The 24,431-nt window shown below is 45.2% G+C and overlaps 1 protein-coding gene and 2 long non-coding RNA genes across 9 annotated transcripts in view; 1 reads left to right on the forward strand and 2 right to left on the reverse strand.

Annotated features, from left to right (window-relative positions):
- Window positions 1–24,431, forward strand: part of TEAD1 (TEA domain transcription factor 1) — a 149,596-nt gene that overhangs the window by 13,005 nt on the left and 112,160 nt on the right. The gene's annotated exons all lie outside the window — the stretch shown is intronic.
- On the reverse strand, window positions 7,360–11,087 carry LOC147652359 (uncharacterized). Its single transcript, XR_015287642.1, has 2 exons — window positions 9,573–11,087; window positions 7,360–8,908 (listed from the first exon to the last, which is right to left on the reverse strand). It is a non-coding gene; the product is annotated as an uncharacterized LOC147652359 (long non-coding RNA).
- Window positions 14,324–20,340, reverse strand: LOC147652360 (uncharacterized). The gene is made up of 3 exons (XR_015287643.1): window positions 17,700–20,340; window positions 17,428–17,568; window positions 14,324–17,368 (listed from the first exon to the last, which is right to left on the reverse strand). It is a non-coding gene; the product is annotated as an uncharacterized LOC147652360 (long non-coding RNA).

The raw sequence follows: 24,431 nt of genomic DNA on the forward strand, positions 1-24,431 counted from the left end.
CACTGTGATCTGCAAGGAATGTGTCGCTTTAGACAAAATATAGCACGATTTTATGGGAGAATTTAATGAATTGCTGTTGCTGTAAGTGATCTATGCAAATGGAAGTGCCTTGCTTCAATCCTACATTAACAGACTCTTCCTGCTGAACATGTTTTATTTTTTTAAGTATAAAATACTTTAATTTTGTGTGTGTGTTTCTGTACGTATTCATGGTCAAAATGACACGTTAAGTATTGTCAGGTTCTGATCTATTCTGATCTTGGAGATTTTTATTCTTCTCTCTGTAACATCTCCTTTACCTTACTTAAAAATATCCACAGTGAGTAAAACGATTTTCTGGATTACTGGAACCAAAATGACAGAAAGATCAGGCTCTGCCTGCTCAGCTGTGTGGAGGAGACACTTGGGACAGCTGGAGGGGCCAGGAGGGCAGAGGGGACTTTGGCAGCAGTGAAAGTGTTGAAGAGGTGGCAATAGAAGCTTTCCTGGTTGGGAGAGAGGGGAGCCTTGTCTGTCATCTTTGCCTTCACTTTGTAACTTCTTTTTTGCACCAGGCTGCATAGCAAGCCATTGCAGGCTCCTCTCTGTGTGTTAATATCCTCTGTGATCGGGCCTCAAGAATATCTAAGCCAAGATGCCAACAAAATCCACGGGAATTTTGGATTTGGTTTCAAACAGAGCAAGGCTGTGGCCTCTAAATCATAGCCTTGCCCACAGCCTTTCAGTAATGTCAATACCATGTGTGCTCCATTCTGGTTTGCAAGCCAGGCTCCTTCAGGAAAGGAGATTTTTAATTGGGGGTGATACGTTGCAGCATCACTTTACACTTTCCTTCCCTGGCTTGTGTTCTCTGAGCATTTGTGATTAGGGAGCAAAGTGAATTAAATTATCAGAACACTTTTCCATTACACTGAAGCTAGTTTCACTTCATTTCCTCTGCTGTATTGAAGAGATGGAAGAATCTATTATATCAACTGAAAAAATTTAATGAACTTCTTAGGGGAAAAAACCAAAAACCCTCACAACAGAATCTCCTGAATTGCCTCGCAGATACCATCCATTGCACATGTGGGTGATGCTTCAAAGCAAAGCTTTGTTGGTGAGCTTTGCTTGCTGGGTAATCTTACTGTCAGTGGCAGTAGAGATTAGAAATCTTTAACCTAAAAAAGATGTGAAGCTGGACTGACGTGGTAAACACAGCTGTAACTGCATTTTGGTGAAATTCGATGCATTGCCTGGGATGTGAGGAATTCCTCATGGCAGGAAGCATTTTTCATTGTGCAAAGTCAAACAAGGTGTTTGGGAGATGCAGATTCAGGAAGATATCACACTTCCATTAAAATGCTGCACCAGCTCTTGGCAGAGAGCAGTTTGCTCCATGGTTATCTCTTGGTTCCTCTTTGTGTCTGGGCTTTAGGAGATGGGTGTTTGCCTCACCATGCAGCACGTGGCTGTGCTGCCAGCCTGCTGCCTGTCCATCAGTCCAGCAGGAAATTCGGATAACGCCTTGGAAGTGCCCACGGACGGTGCCAGCTCTGCAAACAGCAGCCTTCACCAGAGCCTGGGACACCTCCTGCAGCGTCCCTTTCCCTCCCTGAGGCTGCAGCAGGTGCAGATGTGTGACTGGAGCTTCGTGGCTGTGTCCTGCTGGGTCAGCAGCAGGTGCAGATGTGTGACTGGAGCTTCGTGGCTGTGTCCTGCTGGGTCACTCGAGCCTGGGAACTTGGAAGCCAGCATGGGAATTCTGGGCGTGACGAGTTGTTTCATCCTGGACACAGCCCTCGAAACCAGGAGAAAGTCTTCTTGCCCTGGCTGCCATTAGCATGCCAGCTTGAAATTCGAGTAGTCACGCAGCAATTGTTTGTTTTGTGAGCCCTTTGGTTTGGAAAGGAGCAGGGAGACTCTTGAACTGAGGAGAAATGTGCTGAGTTGCAGCATTTTCCTAGAAGAGGGCAAGGCAGGTGTGCTGCTCTCGGCTGGGATGGAGTTAATTTTCTTTATGGTGTGTGCTGTGGGGCTGTGTTTTGGGTTTGTCAGCTGGGGTTGAGCCACAGCAGTGTGACACAAGCAGGATGCAGCCCCCTCAAAGCAGCAAACTGGCAGAGAGGTAAGTCCAAGGTGGCAAACCTGGGCCTAGCAGTGAGTCAGGTGTGGTCCTTTCCTTCCCCTGATTCCTCTTACACGTCCAATCCCTCCGTTGTAGAGCCACAATTGCGATTAATTTACTTTCTTCAATTGAATTTCTACCATAGAGTTCTGGCTAACAGGAAGAAGACCTTGGTGAATGGCTTTTAAATAGCATTCTGCATAACCCTGCCACTATGGCTTCAGGGAATATTTTCCATCCTGCTTTTGTCTATAACGTGAATCTCGGTAACATTTGTCTTGTATTAAGGCTGCAATTTTATTTATTTATTTTTTTGGTGTATGTATGTTGCAAACCTCGTGAAATGTTTTTTTTTTTTTTATTCTAGCAAATTATAAATAGTTCAGTTGGCTCAACTATCCCTTTTGTAAGCACATGATTTTTTTGTAATAAGACATAGTTCTGGGGCAGTGTTGTACGACTGCAATTGAGTTGTACAGTAATAAAATTGCCATGGTGTTCTGTGAAGGTCAGTGGCATGCAATTAATTGCTGGACCCACGACAGGTGCTGAGTAGGAAGTGTTGCTGCCCTGGACACTAAATATAATAATTAAGCTCAGGGGTTAGTATTAAAAGCACGTGATTCTCATTAGCACGGAATTTCTGCTGATATTAGTTTTAACAATTCAATTTGTATCTTGCATATTCGAGGGAAGTGTCTGTTCCAGAGCTTGGAAGATGGGAGCCAAATTAAGAGGACTGTGTACTGAAATAATTGCAGAATTTTTGGTGCATGGTAAACCAGCCTTAGCCATGAAAGTTTCTAGTTACCAGTGTATTCAGGAGAGAGTGCTGTGTGCCTCTGAAGGCTTCCAGAGGGAGATCCTGGCCCCACGGAGATCCTCTGTGCCTGGATGGGTGGGTGGGCACCAGGAGACGTGGTGGTTTGCTTGGGAGAGGGAGAAGCTTCTCATCAGGTGTGAGGATTTGAACATCTCAGTCTTCTGAGTGCCCAGGTTATCTCTGAACATTTTACACTGCCCTTGGCTGGCCTAGTGGAAATATCACTGGGCAAAGAAGGGGAGAGCCTTGTCTGTTCAATATCCCCCCCTGGTTTTAATAAAGTAGACTTACTTGAACTTATAGCCCTCTTTAGACAAAGTGCAAAAGATAATTGCTCTTGTTTCTCCTCTGATTTTAAATGTGCACGTTTTATGGGAGGATCAGCTGGTACTAGTATAAAAAGGCCAGTTTGCCTTGGTTTAGTCCATCTTTGTAAGAGCTATGACTTGGAAATTGGAGAATGGTTCCCTGTGGAATGCTGCTGCTGCTGTTGAAGGCATTGAAATGTGTTCTGAGTCCCTGTGGCTGAGTGCTGTGGGAAATAGTGAATTAATGTTTCAGCAGAGGGTGTTCACAGATCCTTCAGTGTAAGAAAAACTTTTAAAGTGATGCTTTAGAGGATTTACCATTCCCCTTGTGGGAAAAACTTCAGTGAATAAAATTGCTGTTGATTCAAAATAAATAGAAAGCTATAAATAGTTTGTAACATCTATCTATGTATCTCTGTCTGGCTGTCTAATCCATCTATCTAATCTATCTATATCTATCTATCTTATCTATCTATAATCTATCTGTTTATCTATCTATCTATCTATCCATCCATCCATCCATCCATCCATCCATCCATCCATCCAATCTCATATACCAATTTTGATCAACCCTTAAAATCACTGATTAGAGCTCTTCTAATCTGGTGATTTTAACATGCCTGGAGATTTTTTTTTTACAGCTTCTGGGAAGGAAGGTGATCATGGGATTACTGCACAAATCAGGGAGCAGAGGTTAGCATTTGGTTTCTGGGGCAGAGTTGAGAGAGGAAGCTGAGAGAAGTGATCATAGCTCAGATTACTGGTGTAGGGACAGTTGGGAAAAATCAGAGAAAAATCCATCCTGTTGCTTCGAGGGGGCAAGCTGATATTTGCAAAGTATAGGTTATCAAATTAATTATTATATTATATATAATAATAACAATATAATATATCAATCTATTATATTATATTCAATAGATTATTATCTGTTATATATGTATAATAAAACTACTAATAATAGAAATTAATTATTATAAACAGTATAAGTTTTAAATACCTATGTGGAAAGTGTTGTCAGTGTAAGTGATTGTCTCCACGACAGATCTCCCTGCTTCTTTACTTTACCCAGTTTTCCGTAATTGGTTTGGAGTGGTGAGATTGAGTGTAATTAAGTCTCATAATTAATTAATATGAGAAAGCCTACGCAAAAGCAGAATAAGTATTTTGGATTCCATGATTTGTTCTCTTCTGTGAGATTGGAGTAATAATACCTTGTTACTTAATGCTCTAAGCCATAATTAGGTAACAGTTATAAAGTGCTTTATTATGAAAATGTATGTGAAGAGCCATTTTTAAGTGCAGAAATGACTTCAGAGGTCTCAGCTCCTGCAGAAACAACATGCTGACACTGGTGTGTCCCAGGACCAGAAGATATATCAAATTCATATTTAAGGCTGCCCAAAGAATGACCACAGCTTTTTTGAAGTTTTTATTTTTTTTCCTGAAAGCTTCTCTTTTTTTTTTTTTTTATTTCCCTTTTTAGTTAAAATAATTGTTTAAAAATCCTTAGTTGGAGGTGTAACAACAGTGATTTAGGTTTCCCACTGCACTAAGTCACCAGACACTCGTATACATAATTTAGGACATAAAATCCCAGAGAATGTTTCAGGATGAACAGTTAATAGACTGACTTCATCATACACAGTGATGCCAGATCCATGAGAAGGTGGCAGCTTACAGAGCCCTGGATCCCTTCTGAGAACACCCCGTCCCAGCAGCTTTTCTCTTTTCTGTCATTTTTGTGGGTCTGAGTGCAGGTGTTGAGCTGGGAATTGACTCCACTGGTCAGAGCCCAGGGAAGCAGGGGCTGCTCACACAGGTCTGTGCAGCAAAGCCAGCTGTGCTGCCTGTGCTTGGCAGGCTGGTCCCCAGGAGCAGGGACAGGAACCCAGCTGGGGCTGGGGGAGACACACCTGGGCACTGGCTCCGTGCTGCCCGCTGCGTTTTGGGGAGCAGTGTTTGGGCTGGGCATGGGCCGTCAGAAAACTCCTTCTGGTCACTCCCTGGAAAGGTACAGAAAGCCATGAAACTGGGCCAGGACAGTCAGAGCTGGAGCTTTTCAGTGAGAGGGATCTGGTCACTGAGGCAGTTCACAGGCGTGCCCAGACCACGCTTTGATCAGCTCCTTGGCTTCACTGCTCCAGCTGTGCCAAACCGAGGAAGTGCCGGGGACTCTGGGGCAGGAAGGACAAACTTTCAGTAATTATCCTTCCAATTGCACAGCAAAGGGTGTTGGTGCCCAGCACGAGGCCAGGCCACAGCGCAGGGCTGAGGACCTGGGGAAGGGAGCTTGCTTCCAGCAGCCCCTGGTTGTGTTCCTGGTGGTGTCCTGGCCCTGGAGGTGTTCCCTGGGGATGGCTCCTGGCACCACTGGAGCAGCAGCTCTGCTGGGAGTCACACTCCAGCTGCCCTCCGTGGCAGTATCCTGGGGTGGTCCATGTGCCAGATGCTGACTGCAGAAGCTCCTGGCTGTGGGCAGGGTAGGAAGGGTGCTTTGGAATGTGCCTCCCGTGGATGTAGCACGGCTGGAACTCAAGTGCTGTGAATGGAAGTTTTGGAAGTGCATAGTGCAGTACGATGAAGTTTGGCAGAGAAATGCGTGGCTCTCTTTTATTGTTAGCTACATCCTTTTCCTGTGAGAGCTTAGGAGAATGTTTCCATGGTTAACGTGTTTCCTCTCTTCACTGTAGTTCATGTGCCCACCTGACCCTCCCAAGGCAAGCGAGCTGCTCTGGCTGTCACACACACCAGGGGAGCATCACCAGGAGAAGAGCAGACAAGCCAGAGCCTGGCCCTTTCTGGGGCACGGGGCTGGGCTGGCTGTGATGCAGAAGGTGAGAGTCAAAGGCCATCTGTGTGTCTGCCCAGCCCTGTAACAGCCGTCAGATAAATACACTGTCCCTTTTGTAAACTCCTTCAGGGAACTTCAGAGCGAGCTCTTGTTTACAATGGAGCGGCGGCAGCTGCTGCCTGCCTAAATCTGCAAGTGAATTGCCAGAGTATATGAGCCTCTTGCTGTGCCCCTCATAAAACTGCCCTGAAAGAAAGTCATATTTATCTCAAAAGTGGCAGGCTTGGCAGCATGCCCCGCTAACTTTTTGCCGAGCGAAGCTCAAGTGAAACTGTCTCACCCTGGCTCTGCTAGATTTGGGCTCACCTAACCTCCTTTAGAGAGAGGCTGGAAGAAAGGAGGGGTGGGGACACAGGATTACATACAGTTCTTTTAGTCTTCCCTGGCCCATTTCCACTAGCCCACATGAAAGTGCTTTTTAAAATCACAGCGAAGCTTGAAATATATTTAATAATTAAATTAAGATTGTTCCTATTCACTTTTGGCTTTGCTGAGTTTAACGCAGGAGTCAAATAACTACTGCAGACAGAAGAAAAACAAATGCTTGGCACTTTTCCCTACAAGGCTGAAAGTGAGTCAGTATCTAAGAAGCCTTCTCAATGGAAAATGAGAAAATAATCTTAATAAAAAATTCAAATTATTCAGATGAGCTGCTTGTAAATTACGCCCATAAATACAGTAGTTGCCACAATGAGAAACTTGTCTAACATTTTTGGCAGACATTAACTTGAAAATAAAGACCAAGAGATAATTATTATTATTATTATTATTACTACTCCTGTCATTTTGGTTTGTGCTACATTAGCATTAAGAGGCCCAAATGAGCATCCAAAATCCACTGTTCCAGACTCTGCTCTGCTGCAAAGAGATATTCCCAGCTCAGGAAAACTTAGCTTTTAAAAAAGACCAACACCAGGACAAAGATAGGGTCTCAGGCAAGGGAGTTCAGGAGTCTTGCTAAAAGCCCCACAGGAACTTGTGGCAAAATCAGGGTTTAATCCTGATCTGCTAAATTCCAGTCCAGCCTTCTAACCAAAAGCTGCATCCCTGCATAAGCCTTTTGAATTCCTTAACAGGATGAGGCTTTACACTGCTCTAACATCAGGATGAGGTACTGACATCTTCTTAGGAAGGTTATACCAGACTCCAATTAAATAGATCTTCAGGAGGAGGTCATGTGGCATCAGGACACTTCATGATTATTTTTTTTCCTCCTCTTTTCTTTCCCCCCACCCCCCTTTTTTTAAAAAAAGAAATAAACTAACACCCATCAGTTTACAATTTTATTTTTTTTTTCCCTGAGATGCTGCACCTCCCGCTCACGACTTGTCGCACGCCGTGGAGTGTGGAAGTGCAGCATCCAGAACCAAAAGAGGAAATGTGCTGATTTTGGCAGATGACCAAAATGACCTCATTTCTTTGCTATTGGAGGTTTGTGCACTTTTCTGGCAGGCGGCAGGGTTAAAAATACGATTGCCTAGCTCTTAGCATGTCTTCATTGAGGAAAATGCGTGCCAGACACTTCCATGCTTTCTCCTGGTAGCAGAATATACCTGAGAGGCACGGGCAGCTGGCAGGGGAGCAGGGATGGGAGGGAGGGATTTGGAGGGCAGAGGAAAGGGGACCAGCTCTGTGGGTGAGGGCTGCTGCTTTTGGGGCTCTGCAGGTGCGAGGCAGAGGAGCAGCCAAGTGTAAACACCTGTGACCTCGCACCTGGGGCTCCCGCGCCGTCCCCTCCCCGCCAGGCTCCGGGAATGCTGCCTGCCTCCCCACGGAGCATCCCAGCAGCTCTGCCAGGAGCCTTCCTCTCTCCAAAGGGAGCCTGAGACTCTGGAAAATCCCGGGGAGGGATGCAGGTGGATGGCTAAATGAGATTATTGTAGGCTTGTGCTCTGCCCAGAGGCTCTGCCGTCAACAAAACCTACCAGTGCAAAAGGCACAGCAGCCCCACGGTCTGCAAGGAAAATGGGAATTGTTCAGGGTTGTAATTGAAGAGTCAGGTGAAAATTAAGTCTTCTCCTTCATTTAAAAAAAATATGTGAAAGCGGTTAATTATTCCAGGAAGAGAAAGTAATAAAAATCTGCATGGAAAAATAGCTATTTAGATCTGGATGGTGATTATGTGATTGTATCTGAGGTACAGATGCGTGTGTACGTTATAGCCTCCTAGAAATATGTCATCTGCCCAGAAGAACCTGACTGCAAATCACAGAAATCTTCTTTTACTGCTTTCCACCCCTCCTGAAAATGTCTTGGGTGTGTCGTGTGCATCAGAGGGGGATGAGGTTGTTGTTTGAAGGTTTGGCCTTGGAGAATGTAAGGGCCACTGAAATAGTTTGGCAAAGGAATTGAGCAAGAGCAAACGGCTTATTTCCCTTCTCCAGGTTAGTTGTGTAAGAGCTTTCTTCTGCCCAGCATGATTGACTCTCTTTTCTTGATTTATTTTGTGAGGATTCAACTTCTGGCAGCTCACTTAACTATTTCGGAGACTGAAAATAAAGTGACAAAAGCAAACCTGCTGCAAACCTGCAGATATATTGATGGACAATTACCTTGCAGGGAGCTTTTTCTGGGTAGGCTCCCAGAATCTGTGGAAACACTTGAGAACTCCTGCAACAGACTGAGTGAGTAATCTGGAATTAAATCATATCAGGCTCTTCCTGGTAAAGACACTGTGAAAAGGCATTGCCGCTTTTGGGACATGGAACGGCTTTGTCGTGCTCTTTTTTCCATCACAGATGCAAAACTTTCAGTTCCAAGCAAAGCTTCTGAAAGGTTGGTTAGATGCTAGCTGTTTAATCGTACAATTTTAGGTGCAGCTGTAAAGAGGGGAAAAAACTCAGTTAAAGATTCAGATATTTGAAATAAGAATCAATAAAAACCCTGTTCAAAGCTGCTTTCGTGTTAGCTGAGAGCGACCATGAAATTGTAAACTGCACAGAAATAGCATATTTAAATAAGTCATTTATCATATTGCATGCACCATATGATACAGCTATGTGATGGTTTTGAAAGACAAGAATCAGATTATCTTTGGCTGTGTCACCAGATGGTGTGTAATGGGCAATAGAATTATGGATTATGAGACGTAACTTTCACTGCTAGGTAACCTGACTGAAAAAACCTTCCAGCCTTGTAAAAACAAGACACTCAAGGACAGAGTGGATGGCAGAATTATTTTTTTTCTACCCGCAAAAATTCCCCTTGACCAGGAAACAAGTTCGTACGTGTAGCCAGAGAAAGAAACAGGCAATCAAATGAAAATATTTCTCCCTCACTCTTATTACTGCATTTTTTTTTTAACATTAAAACCAAAATTGTTCTTAAAAAGGCTCTCTCCCTATTAATGTAGTTAAAGTTCATTAATTGCTGTAACTTGAACCTTGTGGTAGTCTTTGTACAAATATAAACCTGGGGAAAAGAGAATTGTAATCTTAAAATGGAAGGCCGAGCCGTAAGAGATTGGGAAAGGTCTCCGGTTACCTGCGTGCGCTGGTGTAAATTTGGGTTCAGCAGAAGCTTTGGCAAGGATGAGGTGAGGCAGGAGCAGGGAAGCAGAGTGGGAGGGCAGGGGCTTCTCTTGCTCCCACTCAGGGAGTGTCTCCTGGAGTCTGGAGAGCCGCCACCAGCCATGGACCGAGATCCACGCCCGGCCGCTGGATTCCCGTGCCTGCAGCAGCTCAGGGGGCTCAGCCCCACCTGCCTGACCCCAGCCTGGCCTTCCCTGGGAGCAGTGGGAAGAGCAGGATCCTGCCCTGTTCCCTGAGAGCCAGGAGAGCCAGGAACGGGCACGTTTCTGACATGATGCAAATTCACATTCTCAACAGCAGACACATTTGGTCGCCAGAGAAGAACTGCCTGCCTGGAGCGCTGCGCCTTTAAATTGATGCATTCACATTAAAGAGAGACATTTAAATAATGCAAAGGGGGTAAACTAGCTTGAGTTATGTGTGGTTTGAGCTGGGTGACTCTTGCTGCCTTTTATGGGAATCTCTCATCTAAAGTCCTGCACAATTATCCCCGAGGGCAAGTATTAACCCCACAAAAGAGAGGATATCACCAGTTATACATCAGGCATTATGTATCTGTGTGATGGCTGTGGTTGGCTTTGGCTGAGGATGGAGCTTCCTTTGAGCCCGTGCTGGCAGCTGGATAACGGGAACCTGGCTTGGCTTCCCTTATTCACGGAGCAGAGGGAAGCTCCTCGGGCAGGGCCTTACCCCATAGCACTAATTAAGAGCTCCTATCATTCTGCAGTAATGAGGCATTGTTCATAAAGCAACGGGGAAAGAGGAGGACTTAGAGTGGCCTCATTTTTGAGGGCCACGAGCCTGGCTGTGCTCTGGTGGGGTGGAGGGCGCTGGGGCAGGCTCTGGGCTCTGCTCAGGCAGAGTCGCAGTGTCCTTGTCACCTCTGGTTGTGGCACTGCCATTGCGTGAGTGACATCCTCAGCACCCTGGCAGCAGGGTTTGGTGTCTCCCTGGGGCTCAGAGAGGCCCAGTGAAGAGTTGGTTAGTCCAGGGGCTGGGGACAGAGCTGTCCATTGGCCACAGCGGGGCCCAGGGCAGGAGTCAGCGCTGCATTATCTGATGCGCGGCTGCCGCTCTCCCGCAGGCCGGCTGCCCGTAGCCAGAGCTGCCAAACCTTCCTTGGGTTTATTAATCAGGTGATGTCACGAGTCTGGGCCAGTGTGTCTGTGCTGGCCTCGGTGCCTGTGGGAGCTGATCTCTGGAAAAACCCGAAGTGCGTGTGCGGTGGGAGCCGCCGCCTGCCCCGAGGCCCAGCTCGGTGTCTCTGGGCACAGCTCGGGAAAACTCCCCGCACACGGAGCTTGGGGCTTGGCAGTGCCACCTCGCTGGAGTCCTGAGGTCACACAGCAGCAGCAGGGCTTCTCAGGCAGGAGGAGAAGGGGACGCTGTCTCTGGCTGCAGTGGAGCTCAGGGAGGGATGGTGCTGGAAGCAGCCCTGGCTGAGAGCTGGCCAGAGCCGTGCCCTACTGGACCCTGGTGGCACCTTCACCGCTGCCTTCCAAAGCACAGGCCTGGAACTCTCTCTAGAGGGACCCCAGGCAGCCTTTGGCCACCAGCACCACTGTGCCGTGCCTCTCTCCAGCTTTTCCCAGCCCTGGGGGCAGAGCCAAAGAGGTAGAGCAGCGGTAGAACACGCTGCAGATATTTATTATTGTGCTTTATGTTAACTCACTTTCTGTTCTCATTAATTAAGAAGTTGCTTTCTGTGCTAGATTGAGCTCAGCTTCTCTCATCCGTTCTTTTTTCTGTATTCTCTCTCGACAGCTTTTCTATTTCAGGAGGTAAAAGCAGGGATATGTAATTACAAAAGAAATTTCTTTGAACTTATAAAATGCAGGTTGCTTAAATTATGCAGTTAAAGGATAAAGAAAATCACAGAGCAATTTTAACAAATTGCCCTTAACTGTATTGCACAAACAAACCTCTCATAAGAAATCTTAGAAAGGTGTGTTTGAGGGTGTAATCTTAGCTTGTGGCTAAGTAGAGTTAAACTTGTTTTTCAAGTTGGTTGTGTATAACTTTCTCATGCTGAAGATTGTGAGCATTCCAGAAGGAAAACAGTTCATCTGTAGCAGGAGTTTGATGGTAAATGTTGATTATCTCCAGTAACTCTGGCCCCTGGTCCATGTACAGTACTTTACCCAGTGGCTTCCCTTTGGATCTGTATTCTCCTTGTCTGAGTTGTGTAAAACACCTTTGTGTATATGTTATATTTGTTATATGAAATAAACCTGACGTTTGCAGGTGGTGCAGATTTTCCAATTCTGAATGATAAACCTGAATGTAGCAGAGTGGACACAGTCCAGATACACTTGCAAGATGCAAAATGGTGTCATACTCAAAATTCCCTTTCTAACCAAACACTGCTACCTCGGTCTTGGGTCCCAAAATCTGGTGCAGTTTCTGAAGAGACCGATACCCCTTTTCTTACTCCATAATAATAAGCTTTTTCCCAGCATGTACAGTTTTTGTTGGTGTTTATGTAGTCTGTGCAAGCTAATGTAAGCAGCTGAAGAATTGCCATGTACATTTGTGAGGATTCATGATGCCTGCAAAACCTTTCTATACAACAGCCAAGCCTATGTACATAAGAGAACTGTTGATGCTCTATTATGGTTTAATTTGTTAATGAAACAGGATGGACTGAGCTCCTACTACACCTCTCTGGATGTTTGAGGCTAGGCACAATTAATTTATTTGTACTGTCTGTGTAGGCGTATGCCAGCTAATGTACTGTAAGAGCTTTTATCTTTATGTTCATAATGAAGAGGGGCAGGTTTTTGGCAACGAGACAAGGATTTTCTGATGACTCATTCTCTCTGGATTGTAAAACACTTTCTTGTAAAATCAAAGAAGAAAAGTAGTTCCTTAGAAGTAGGAAAAGCCAGAGTAGTTTGTCCTTCAAAATCGAGCTGCGAAGCAGAAAGAAGAAAGGCCTGGATGCTTTCATTTAGCTGTAATTGGACCTCTGCTGAAAATTAAAGCATATTATTTGAGAGGATGTTCTCATATAAGATATTAAAGCATCCTTGGAGTAAATGTGCTGTAGGTCACATTGTCAAGTACCTGAATTTATGCTCCTTTGTCATGATATTGGTGTTTTGATCTCCTTGGCAATGCACTGGACCTTTAGGGAAGTCGCAGGAGATGTCCCTCGAGTGTCAGGTGTTTGGTGTGTGCTGCTCACCTCCCTGCTGTCGAGGAAGAAATGCTGAGTCCAGGGTTTGGGAGAAGCTGGAGCAGGGGTTGGGTGTGGGTATCTGAGAGCAGAGCTAAATCCCTTTCAGTGTAACATTTATACTGGCTGCTGTGCTGAGTGCCAGCATCAGGCAAACAGGGAGTGTGCTTCTTGTTCCTGCTGATGGACAGCTGGGAGCAGGGACTGTCCTAGGGACCTCGGTGCTGGAAGGAGAATGGTGCTTGGAATGTGTGATTGCTTTATTCTGTGTGACAGAGAAATCCTGCTTCCAATGAAAAATGATCACCAATGTTTTACCTCACAGTACCTGCGCCTGTTTTTGTGTGTGCACATTCCTGCCCACCCTTCCTCGCACTTCCTCATTTGCTTTCTCTCTCCTGGGGAAAAATGGGAGGGTTTGGGCAGCAGAGGGATGTCCATGAATGCACTTTGTGAGTCTCCTTTGTACCCCATCACTTTGTGCTCTTCCTGAATGACTTGGGTGATGAAGCTACTGCTCCCTCTTATTAAGGTGGTGTTTGTGCAATCTAGAGCGGATTAATTTAAATCCCTGATTTTAATCACAATTTAAATCAACAAGCAGAGCACTTTGATTTAAATAATTAAGTGTAATCTTGTTTTGCATTTTTGCTTTCCAGTTACTTTCCTAAACAAAGGCTGAGTTTTATTGGTCAATATAATTTGCTAACCAGAGCTGTTTGCTAAACACAGTTGGGTTTCTCTGAGCACACGTGCACTGCTTACGGACATTTACTCATGTTCTACTCACATTTACTACGTTTTTACACTCTCCTTTTGCTAGAAAACAGTGATCCACATTGCTTAGTAGAAAGAATAGATCTTTTAGTCTCGTGCAATTCATTCGTAGTAGTTTGAATTCAATTAAAAGATTCAAGAGTGGTGTCTCAAAACTGCTTTAGTGGTCTGTGTTTGATGTTTCAGAACACAAGGCAAAAATTTTTATTGAAATATGTTGTGCTTTTAAAGCTGATCTGTTACACCAAACTAATATCTACAGCTATGGCACTGAGCCCATTGGTTCTGTGCACCAAGTGCCTCAAAACTGCTGAGCCACTTCTGTAGTCTATAATTGCACATCTCAATTTTATTCGAGAATGCAAAGAGGGAAAACAAACTTCCCTGCTTTTCCAATTGTTTTCCTAACTTACAGTGAACTAATTGTAAACTGAACTGAAATTTAGGAGAGCTGTTGCTGTAACTTGCAGAAAAAAATACTGTTGAAATAAAAAAGCCCTGGGCAAAGCTTCAAGAAGCTGTTTGAGATGCCTAGGCAGTGAGAGGTGTCCCCTCAATGGCTTAGCTTGCTCCAGAAAAATTAAGAGTGAGCAGTGACACGTCCATAAAGTCACATGGATTTTTTTAAAAACAAGCATAGGATGAGATAGAAGTGGTATAGGTTATCATAAGTTAATAGTTTAATTTGGAAAAGAAAACAAATGCAGTGGATGGGAGAGTCGATATTTTAATAATATATATTTAAACTATTTTTAAACTTACTTTAATAATAGACTTTAATATTCCTGCTGGAACACTCCTCATCCATCCCTTAGACACCAAGATTCCCTTCACACATATTTTCATGGCAGCACTTTTGGCCACACATTCCTGGCTGTGACAGTCCAGCTTTCCCTGCTGCTTAGCTCGTTAGAAACATCACAGCCTGTACTCTGAAATTAGTGCCAGGGACTCGGGGGTGGAGTCAGAGAGCAAAAGATTAAAGGATTATCTATTCCTAGGTGCTGTGATGGAGCACAAAAACGTTAACAGCTCCATTCACTGAACAGAGAGGGGTGCTTTAAGGATTTGTCCAAAGTCTTTAAATTGCAAATTTAGACTCATTTTGGTCTAAATGAGAGAACAACAGCCAAATCTAGATAATATGCACTCCAAAACATTATTTAAATGTTCCCTTCCACTGATTACTCATAAGAGGACTGTTAAGACAGCAAGTCTGTAATACTGCACATGGGAATTGCAGCATTTAGTATCATCAGGAAGTTGCACAGCAGAGATGGAAGCTTGCTCAGTTTAAGATGTCTGAATTTCCTTCTGTTTCTTCCCTAATTGTAGATTTTTCTCTTCTGATAGTGCAGCTAAAGAGTGGGAGGTCGATTAAATTTAATTCCGATTTATCTGAGTTCAGTCATGTTATCTCTTAAAATGTGTCTCTAAAGGTTAACAGTCCTTTGGCATTTTCATCTTTGCTTTCCTACCCTGGAGGAAAACTTAGTGGCTTGCACATCTAGGAAGTTGAAGATAGCTGGTTGTATTTTTCCATATCACAAAGCAATATTATATCTGGATTCATATCTGCTCCTGGAAAAATTTTTAAGCTTAATGTTTAATTTCCATATGCTTAAAAGGGAAAGTTGTTCACTCCCAAGGGTTTCATTTCGCTTTGCCTCCAGGTGACCTTTCAGTCCAAGGAAAGGTCCAGAAGTGCTGCAGAGCCCCGTTTTTGTGTTTTGCTTCCTGCCCCACGCAGTGTGGAATAAAAGCTGGGGACAAAAGGGTGCACGTGGTGCCTTCGTGGTGGGGCAGAGGGGATGGAGGCGTGTGGGGACACGGCTGCTGCTGCCCCTGTGCCCCTCTGCTCAGCTCCAGTCATGGCAAACCTCAGCAGTCCTGCCAGCTGTGAGCTCCCAGGCAGGGGAATCAACCCCTGGGACCTGCAATCCTAAATACTACAGTCCTATATATCTGAAATCCTAAATACTGCAATCCTATATACCTGCAATCCTAAATACCTGTAATCCTAAATACTGCAATCCTATATACCTGCAGTCCTAAATACCTGCAATCCTAAATACCTGCAATCCTATATACCTGCAATCATAAATACCTGCAGTCCTAAATACCTGCAATCCTATATACCTGAAATCCTAAATCCTATATACCTGCAATCATAAATACCTGTAATCCTATATGCCTGCAATCCTATATACCTGCAATCACAAATACTACAGTCCTATATACCTGCAATCCTATACACTGCAATCCTATATACCTACAATCCTAAATACTACAAGTCCTATATACCTACAGTCACCCTGTAGTGGACTGTGTTTCCCCAGTTTGTAAGTTTTGCAGAAATACTGGGCATCTGAAACACATTTTGAATGTATTTTTACCTGACACAGAGAGTTTATTTACCTGAAAAGAGAGAAAAAGCAAATTAACTGGTTTTGGGGGGCTTATTTATTTTTTTTTTTCTCTTCCAGAAGAGAGGATCTGGTTTCTTTCATGATGATTTTTTTAAAGTAGAATTCCAACAGTCTTCTATAAGAAGACAAAGTATTTCTGGAATGCAACACCTGTGCGAAGAAAATGAACTACCTCGTGCCAGAATCCTTCAGTAAATGCTGTGTAGTACGGGTAACCTGACAAAAGTTTTGCAGCAAACCATAAACATCTGCAAAACATTTGAAAATCTGGCCCAGACTTGGGGCTGCTTGAATTCAGTGGCATTTGTAATAATTTACCGTTCCACAATATGTAATTATTTGTGTGCACCTTAGGACTAATTTTCTTGGCAAGAGTAGAAAAAGGTCTACTTTATTAAAGACGTGAGAATGACTGATATCCTTTCCCTGTACAACTGCAGGGTCCAGGTTTATCTTTTCCCCCTGGAATGCCTGTACTTGTCCCTGTGCAGCGAGGTGAGGAACGGGACAGCGCAGTCCCAGCTGCAGACACATTGCTTTTTATTTCCAATTTTATTCTCCCCCTTTTTTTCCTTTGTGGGGGGAGCACGGAGAGGACTGAAGTCATTCAGGCAGCTTTGTTGAAATAAAACAAACCCCGTGCCACGTGTGTTTTTGGTGAGCCCCGGGCCTGGTGCTGACCCTTGGGCCGCGGTGCCAGCTCGGGGTGCCCGAGGAGGGATGGCTCCATGGGCACTGTCCTCCTGGGTCCTCTGCTGTGCACATTTACCCACAGACCCACTCAGGGGGCTCAGCTGGGGCAGCCTCAGCGCTGCACGGAGCCCAGAGCCCCAAGGAGCCTTTTCTGGGTGGCTTTTGGTTGTTTTGGGGGGTCCCGGTGCTCGCCCCAGCTCCCCTCAGCGCTCGGGGCTGCGCTCTCCAGCTTGCTGAAGGCCTCGGCTTCCTGCAGGACACCCAACCAAGGGGCAGGTTTTGGAAAGAGCTTAGTGCCCAGCCTGGCCAGCTTTTGGGGAGGCCTGGTGGGCAGAGAGGGGCTGTGAGGAGATGCTGGGGAGCACTGCCCTCTGCAGCTGGGAGAGGCCCTGCAGTGTCCGCAAACAGGGATGGGGAAAGAACCCCACACTGCTCCAGCACGGGGAAAGAACCCCACACTCTGCTCCAGCACGGGGAAAGAACCCCACACTCTGCTCCAGCACGGGGAAAGAACCCCACACTGCTCCAGCATGGGGAAAGAACCCCACACTCTGCTCCAGCACGGGGAAAGAACCCCACACTGCTCCAGCACAGGGAAAGAACCCCACACTCTGCTCCAGCACGGGGAAAGGACCCCACACTCTGCTCCAGCAGGGCAGAAAGAACCCCACACTGCTCCAGCACGGGGAAAGGACCCCACACTCTGCTCCAGCACGGGGAAAGAACCCCACACTCTGCTCCAGCAGGGCAGAAAGAACCCCACCATCTCAGATCCCCAGGACTGGGCAGAAAGAACCCCACACTCTGCTCCAGCAGATCCCAAGGGACAGGGCAGAAAGAACCCCACACTCTGCTCCAATAGATCCCCAGGACTGGGCAAAAAGAACCCCACACTCTGCTCCAATAGATCCCCAGGACTGGGCAGAAAGAACCCCACACTCTGCTCCAATAGATCCCAAGGGACAGGGCAGAAAGAACCCCACACTCTCAGATCCCAAGGGACAGGGCAGAAAGAACCCCACACTCTGCTCCAGCAGATCCTGGGGCTGGGCTGACGGACTCCTTTCCCTTTTTAAAGATTCAGCTCAGGCGCTGTCAAAAGAAATAAACAAAGCAACATCATTTAAAAGCTTTCGGAACAATAGTCTCTTCCACTTCCCTTCCTCATTGTGGAGCCCTGGGCCCGGCTTTTGTTTATTTTGTGCTGCCAGCCTCATGGTGCCGGATTGGTCGGTGTCTGATTTCATTCCTGTGGGTGATGTCAAAAGCTGACCCAGAAGTTCTCGGCAAGTTTGCTTTTAGCTTTCAGTTGTTGTTTTTGTGCGTGTATCCGTGTGCACAAGAGTACTTTTCAGTCCTAGGAGGATTCTGTTACAGGCTGAATATTATTCAGCTGCAAAACTAATAAGGAATAATACTCGTGCCAGGAACTGCGTGGCTTGTTTCCGACAAACGCTAGGAATAGCAATTCAGGCGCTGTGAAATTATGGAAGTTGGAATTAATATTAATTACCGTTCCGGTATTACTCTAAGACATAAAAGTAAATTCAAAATCTGTATGAGAATTTTGTAATGCGACTTAAAATCGTGATGATCAGTTAGAAGGTTGATTTCACTTTTGTATTTAACACTTAAAACAATTTTCTTTTAATAGATGTATTAGAACTGTAATGCTACTCTTTTTTTTTACTGTTATTTTTATTGGTTGTCAAACTGACAGTTTAAATATCAGGTTCTCACAGAGGTGTGCATGCCACTGACAACAATATTCCATGTTTATTTTTACAGAATAATAAGCTGTGTTTAAGGGGGTTTTCTGAGTGCTCCATCTGCATATATTCCTATCCTTGTTAAACTTTGTTTTCCATTTCTCTGGCCTTAACACTTGGGTATTTTTCCTCCAGCAGCCTCTGACCTCTCTCCTGTGTTTCTTTTCATTAGATAAGTGAAAGATGAGCGTTACTTTATAAGGACATCGTTTCATACCCTTGTCCTCTCTCAGAGTACAGTCAAGTTGCTTGTATAAACACGAACAGTTTTGCTTACTTTTCAGTTTATTCGAATGCTAAGGTTCCTGAGCTGGGTGTCCCCACCTCTGCCCCACTCTTGTCACCTCCTCGTCCCTTTGCCTCTTTGCTTTGTACAGCATCATACACAAATGTAGCAATAATACACAACCAGCTCCAGAAAATACAATGTTAAGGTCTCAGAGAATACTGTAAAATCACCTTCTGTGTCTCTCTCAATATGCATGTGGCTTTGATAAAGGTTTATTGTCGTGTGTCAGTTTTCACAGCAAAACATGTTGGTCGGGATTTGGCTTGAAGAGAATAAAACACCCCTCCAGCTTTGCAAAACTGCATCCAGCAAAACATCCCTTGTTTTCCTTCCCTTGGTCTTTTTTTTAAATCGGCAAGGCAAACAGAATTCTTGCTCTGAGATTCCTTGGAAGCAAGACACTGGGAGAAATGGGGATGCCTCTGAAGCAGTCCAGTGTAAAGCAGCAATGCTGGGCTGAAGTACTTTCCACCTGCAGCTGATTGAAGCACGTTATTTCAATCCCCTCGGCCTGGTTTGTGGTCACGAAGGATGCCATTCCCCCAGGGAAGGCTGTAGGTGCCCACCCAGGGGCTGGGATTCCAGAGGCTGGCCTCTGGATCCCGTTGTGTCCTTGCTCAGTCTCCTTGCCCTTGGCTGGGAGCAGTTCCCAGCCAGGGCCAGCCTCCAGCCCCAGCTGCACGCCAGCCTTGCCTCCCAGGTGCTCCATCCATCCCAGCCTGGAGGGACAGCAAACCCAAGTGCTGGGAGGGAAAAGTGATTTTATCTGCCTTCTGAGCCTGTTTTAAATGCTGTGCTTTTTATGATTTCCATATGATTCTTGGGGATTTTAACATCAAAAGACACAGATTATCCTAATTGGTGTAAGAGGTTGGAAAGGTTTTCTTCATGCTGGACTTAAATAGGGTTCCTGCTTGGATGCTTCTGCGCTGGCTTAGTCCTTTTGTGACATGAAAGCCAACTGCAGTTAAGCAGATTCCCCCCCTTTTTTTTTCTTGCTTAATAAACTGAAATAACCATACTGTTAAGTATTAAAATGCAGAAGCATAATGCATTTTTAAAGCTTCCAGAAATAGCCTACAAGGCATTGCAGAAATTAGTGAAGCCATACATGTAATGAGAAACATTTGGTAATGGACTGTGGATCACTTAGTGGCTGATTTACTGCCCGTCCTGTGCTTCCCCTCCCCTCCATAAACTACCATTTACAGATAGCAGCAGCGAGGATTTCTTGGGAACTTTTTGGGTTTTTTGAGGAGAGAGGAAAAGCCCTTAGATGCAGAAGCGCAGGAAGTGGCTTTGCCCAGCTCTGCTCCTGAGGATTCTTGCCCTGTTCAGCAGGGAAGCATCCTTTTCTGCCCAGGGCGCTTTCACAAGACACAGATTTCTCCCCTTACCCCCTTTTTGCACTCTGCCATACTTGCTGAAAGCAGTTTCAGTAAGCTGTCTTTAGCCTGCTCACTACTGGCAACATCTTCTTGAAAAGCTGGGCACCAGAACTTGTTTTGGGGCTGCAAAAAAATCTCTTTGTGGTTTTGAATAAATTCCCAAGCAGAAGAACAGAATTAAAAAAAAAAAAAGAAAAAGATGGGGGAGACAAAAGGGGCATCAGTGCACACAGGTCAGATTTTCAACATTTAACTAAATAATTGTTTTGCTGTTCTGTAGCTTCTGAACTATCTCTGTAAAACATTTACTTGTCTGGCTTTAATCGTACCCTTCGCTGAGTGTTTGCTTTGCACATGAAACAAAGCCTTCCTTAAGACTGCAGTGAAACCATTAGTTAGGTTTCATTTTCAAAACAGCAAAAGCCAAAATGAAGTTAAACATTCAATCATCAGTCGAGAGTTAAAATAATAGCGGAGTTTCTAGTGTGGAGTTCTCAGTGGAAATCTTGAACACAATCTGCAATGCTCTCTGCAGGTTTTAACTGATTTTGGCTTGTGTGGCCACAGGCCTGAGGTCACAGCAGTCTCCTGATGTGTCTAACAAGTGCCAGTTTTTATTATCAACATAATTCTTCTTATTTTCATTTCTGATTTCCATCTCGTGGCATGTAGTTACTGGGCTGTTTCTGCAGTTATCTAGGTATTTACTTGCCTATTTGAAACTTGCTTTTTCCTTCCTCCTCTTCACAGGAAAGTAAATCATTGAAAGGAAAAGGCTACCAGATAGATAATTTATAGAACAGAAAAAAAAAAATCAATAATAATAATAATAATAATAATAAAAAAAATAGAATCCTGAAGACCTTTATGCAGCAGCCATCTTCAAGACTGGAAAAAAGAATGAAGTGGAAAAGCAATTGGAATTTATGTGAAACTCTCAGAGGGCTCATAGACACAGATAACGATTCAGTGCTAAGTGCCTGGAAAGAACATTTCCTAATTTCTGCCCAAAGAACTGTTGTTTGCAGAACTTACAACACTAACATGGTGGGAGAAAGACTCTAGGAAGATGTGGAAGAAGATACAGCGATCCAGATACTCTGATTTTTTTATAGGAAAAGTTTTCACTAAATAGCAAAATACTGTGCACACAGTTGCAAGTGCCTGGGAAAGAGATTTTCAAGTTTTACTGTGAGACAGAAAAGACTGACACAATTTCAGCAGTCTGACTGAGCTTATAAAGCATGCCTGGGAAAGTCCCGCATGCAAATCATTCGTAATCACGTTTGTCCAATTGTAAAAGCTGAACTCCCTGAAAATCAGAGCAACTTTGTTGGAATAGGAAGTAGAAATGAAACCTTCTCTGCTTCACAACGAGTATGAAATCACTGACAAGATTTTCTTCACTTTGCAAGATTAAACTCGGGTTTTCCAGCTGTGTGTGGATGTGTGTTTGTATTTGTTTTTTCCTTTGTTTCCCGTGAAATGAGAGCACAAATTGCAGAGCACGGCTGTGCGCTGCCAGGGCTGTGTGCCTCACTAGGGATTTCCTGGGGTAGGTGAGGGTGTGGAGTCCCCAGCACTGAGGCCATCCATGTGGAGCGTTCTGTGTCTCCTGGGCTGCTTTCCAGCAGTGTGCCAGCAGCTGCAGGGTTCACTCTGCAAGGGCCAGGAACCATCTGGGGTCAGCTCTCGGTGCCCCACAGAAGGGAGTCCCATGTCCCTGCAGCCAGATGCTGTGAGTCCTTCAGGAGCTCCATTCCCGGGAAGAGGGGAGCCCAGGCTGCAAGCCAAGGTGCCCTTCCCCTGCTTGGAATATGCTGAAAGCCTGGGAAAGCCAGAGGGGAAGGTTTTTTGCCAGCTCCTGGCTGATGTAGTGGAGGGTGCAGGGCAACAAGAAACCACTTGTGGCTTCCTTAATCTGCATCCCCCAAGTGCTTAAAGCCCTGGAGCTCTGCTTTAAGGCTCTAGTGAGAAACCCCTCTCAGCCCACAGCTGCTGGAGTGGAGGTGCTCTGCCTCTGGATCCATCCTGGACTGCCACCAGCTGCTGTGGGTGTTACAGCAGAGCCCCTCTGAAAATCTAGTTCATGGTTACATCAAGTGTGGGAGACAGAAAGCTCCCTCCTTGCCTTGGAGATCTCACCCTCTCTTTCTGGTGCTGATTTGCTCTGCAGGCAACTTTGAAGACACCAGTGCCCATGTACTCATTGCCTTCTCCCCTGGCCTGCTGGAATATCTGAAATAATTTGAAGAAAGGAACAGAAGATTCAAGGATGACTTGAGGATTTTTTCAAAATTTCCTGTGGTTAAGTCTCAAGCCATTCTCAAATCTTTTGCTTTCTACATCAGTTGTCTAATCCTGATGCTGCCCGGGAGGAGAGAGCAATAACTCAAATTATTATTCTGTCTTCCAAGGGTATATACCTTTCCCCTCTGCTCTGCATAATATCTCAGAAGGAATCTGGACATGAAGCAGTCTCCTCCTCAGATTTCTTCTTTAGCTGATCCATGGTGGTTTCTCTGAGGGAGAATCATCAGGATCCTCAAGAAACATTCAGTTTCTGCAGCCCCTGAACATCATTCTTGAAGCCTGGCTGGGACAAAAGTCTTCTATCAATGATTTTGCTTATTAGGAAGGAAAAGTCAGAATTATGAAGTATTTTTCCGTGAGTTGTCTTCCTTTTATTCTCACATGTCACGGGGCTGTGGCATAAAGAAGATTGCAGAACCTCTGTAAGACGCAGAGGCTGTGTTTGACAAGAACAAATCCGAGAAGATTAATTGTGCAATTGTAAGTCAACTTTTGCAGTAGCAAAATGGTTTTCTCACCCTTTTGTGCTGCAGAATGTATCCTGAATTTGTACTATTACTCCAGAACAATAGCTGGGCTCCCTGTTCAGGCTGCACAAGAAGAAGGCCGGGTGAGAGAGCCATCCCTGCACACACAGTGAGCCCCAGGAGCTGCTCAGTGAGACACTGAGCTCCCCTCTGCCTGCGCCTGGGACTCCTCTAGAGACCTGCCTGTCCTCCTGTGCGAGCCCTCCTCTGGCTGAGAACAGAGAATAACCAGGAAGAGTTTGGTTCTTGTGGTATCAGACCTTTGCTCCTGTTCTATGAGTTGTTTGTGAATTTACTAATGGGAACAAAATGATTTTTAGGCTCAGGACTCTTTGCTGATGCAGTCATCCCCACAGTGTGGTGCAATAAATAACCTTTCTTCTACATGGACGTGGCTGGTGATCAGCAGCTTGCTAGGTACTTCTGGCTTCCTAAAACAGCTGCGTGCCCTTGTGGGAATCTGAATTTTCCATTTTCTTCTTCTTGGCACCCTGATTCTGTACCTCGTGTTAGCAAATTCGCTTCTTGTGCTGAATGTTTTGCACAAAAGGTTCTGCACAAGAGGTTCTGCACAAGAGGTTCTGCACAAAAGGTTCTGCATATGAGGGTTCTTCAAAAGAGGGTTCTGCATTAGAGGGTTCTGCACAAAAGGTTCTGTACAAAAGGTTCTGCACAAGAGGCTCTACACAAGGGGGTTCTTCAAAAGCAGGTTCTGCACAAGAGGTTCTGCAGAAGAGGTTCTGTACAAAAGGTTCTGTACAAGAGGTTCTGCAGAAAGAGGTTCTGTACAAGAGGCTCTACACAAGAAGAGCTCTCAGTGTCCTCCCAGGGCCCTGGGAAGGGATCAGCAAGCTGCCAATCCTACAGGACAGGCTGCAGAGCCAGAATCCAAGGCTTGAGCCTGCTTTGACAGTATTATCCTGTATCCCAAGGTCTGGCTGTCCATGGGAGCTGCTCCCCCACACGCTGGTAGCTCAGCTGGGTCCCCAGTGTGTTCCTACAGCTGAGGGGCCTCAGATGTCCCTGTGCAGCTCAGCCCCACAGAGCCTGGCCCACGGCTCTGCTGCCCCCACCAGAGTTTCCAGATGTGAGGAGCACATGAGGCTGCAGCTTCCTGGTGAATTACCAGTATGGTCCTCAGGTGGACAAAATTCATCAGTTATAGCCTCAAAATCCTCTTTTTGTGGAGATCTGGAAGGGCAACCTGTGACTTTAATGACTTCACAGGTGATTAATATGAAGTTACATGGGCAGCTAATTTAAGGTAGACTCCGGAATGAATCTGAAACGTGAGGAAGTGAGAAACGCCATCAGATGCATGTTCTGGGCTTCCACATGAAGTCCTTTGGTGAACAGATGTGGGTTTAAATATGTGCTTTCCTGCTGGCTTCCTGCAGAATCTCCATCCAGGTGGTGGTGTGGGAAGGCCAGGATCTCCTGGGACTGTCC

The sequence above is a fragment of the Cyanistes caeruleus genome, chromosome 6 (assembly GCF_971803275.1).
Source record: "Cyanistes caeruleus chromosome 6, bCyaCae1.hap1.1, whole genome shotgun sequence".
NCBI classification, from domain to species: Eukaryota; Metazoa; Chordata; class Aves; order Passeriformes; family Paridae; genus Cyanistes; species Cyanistes caeruleus.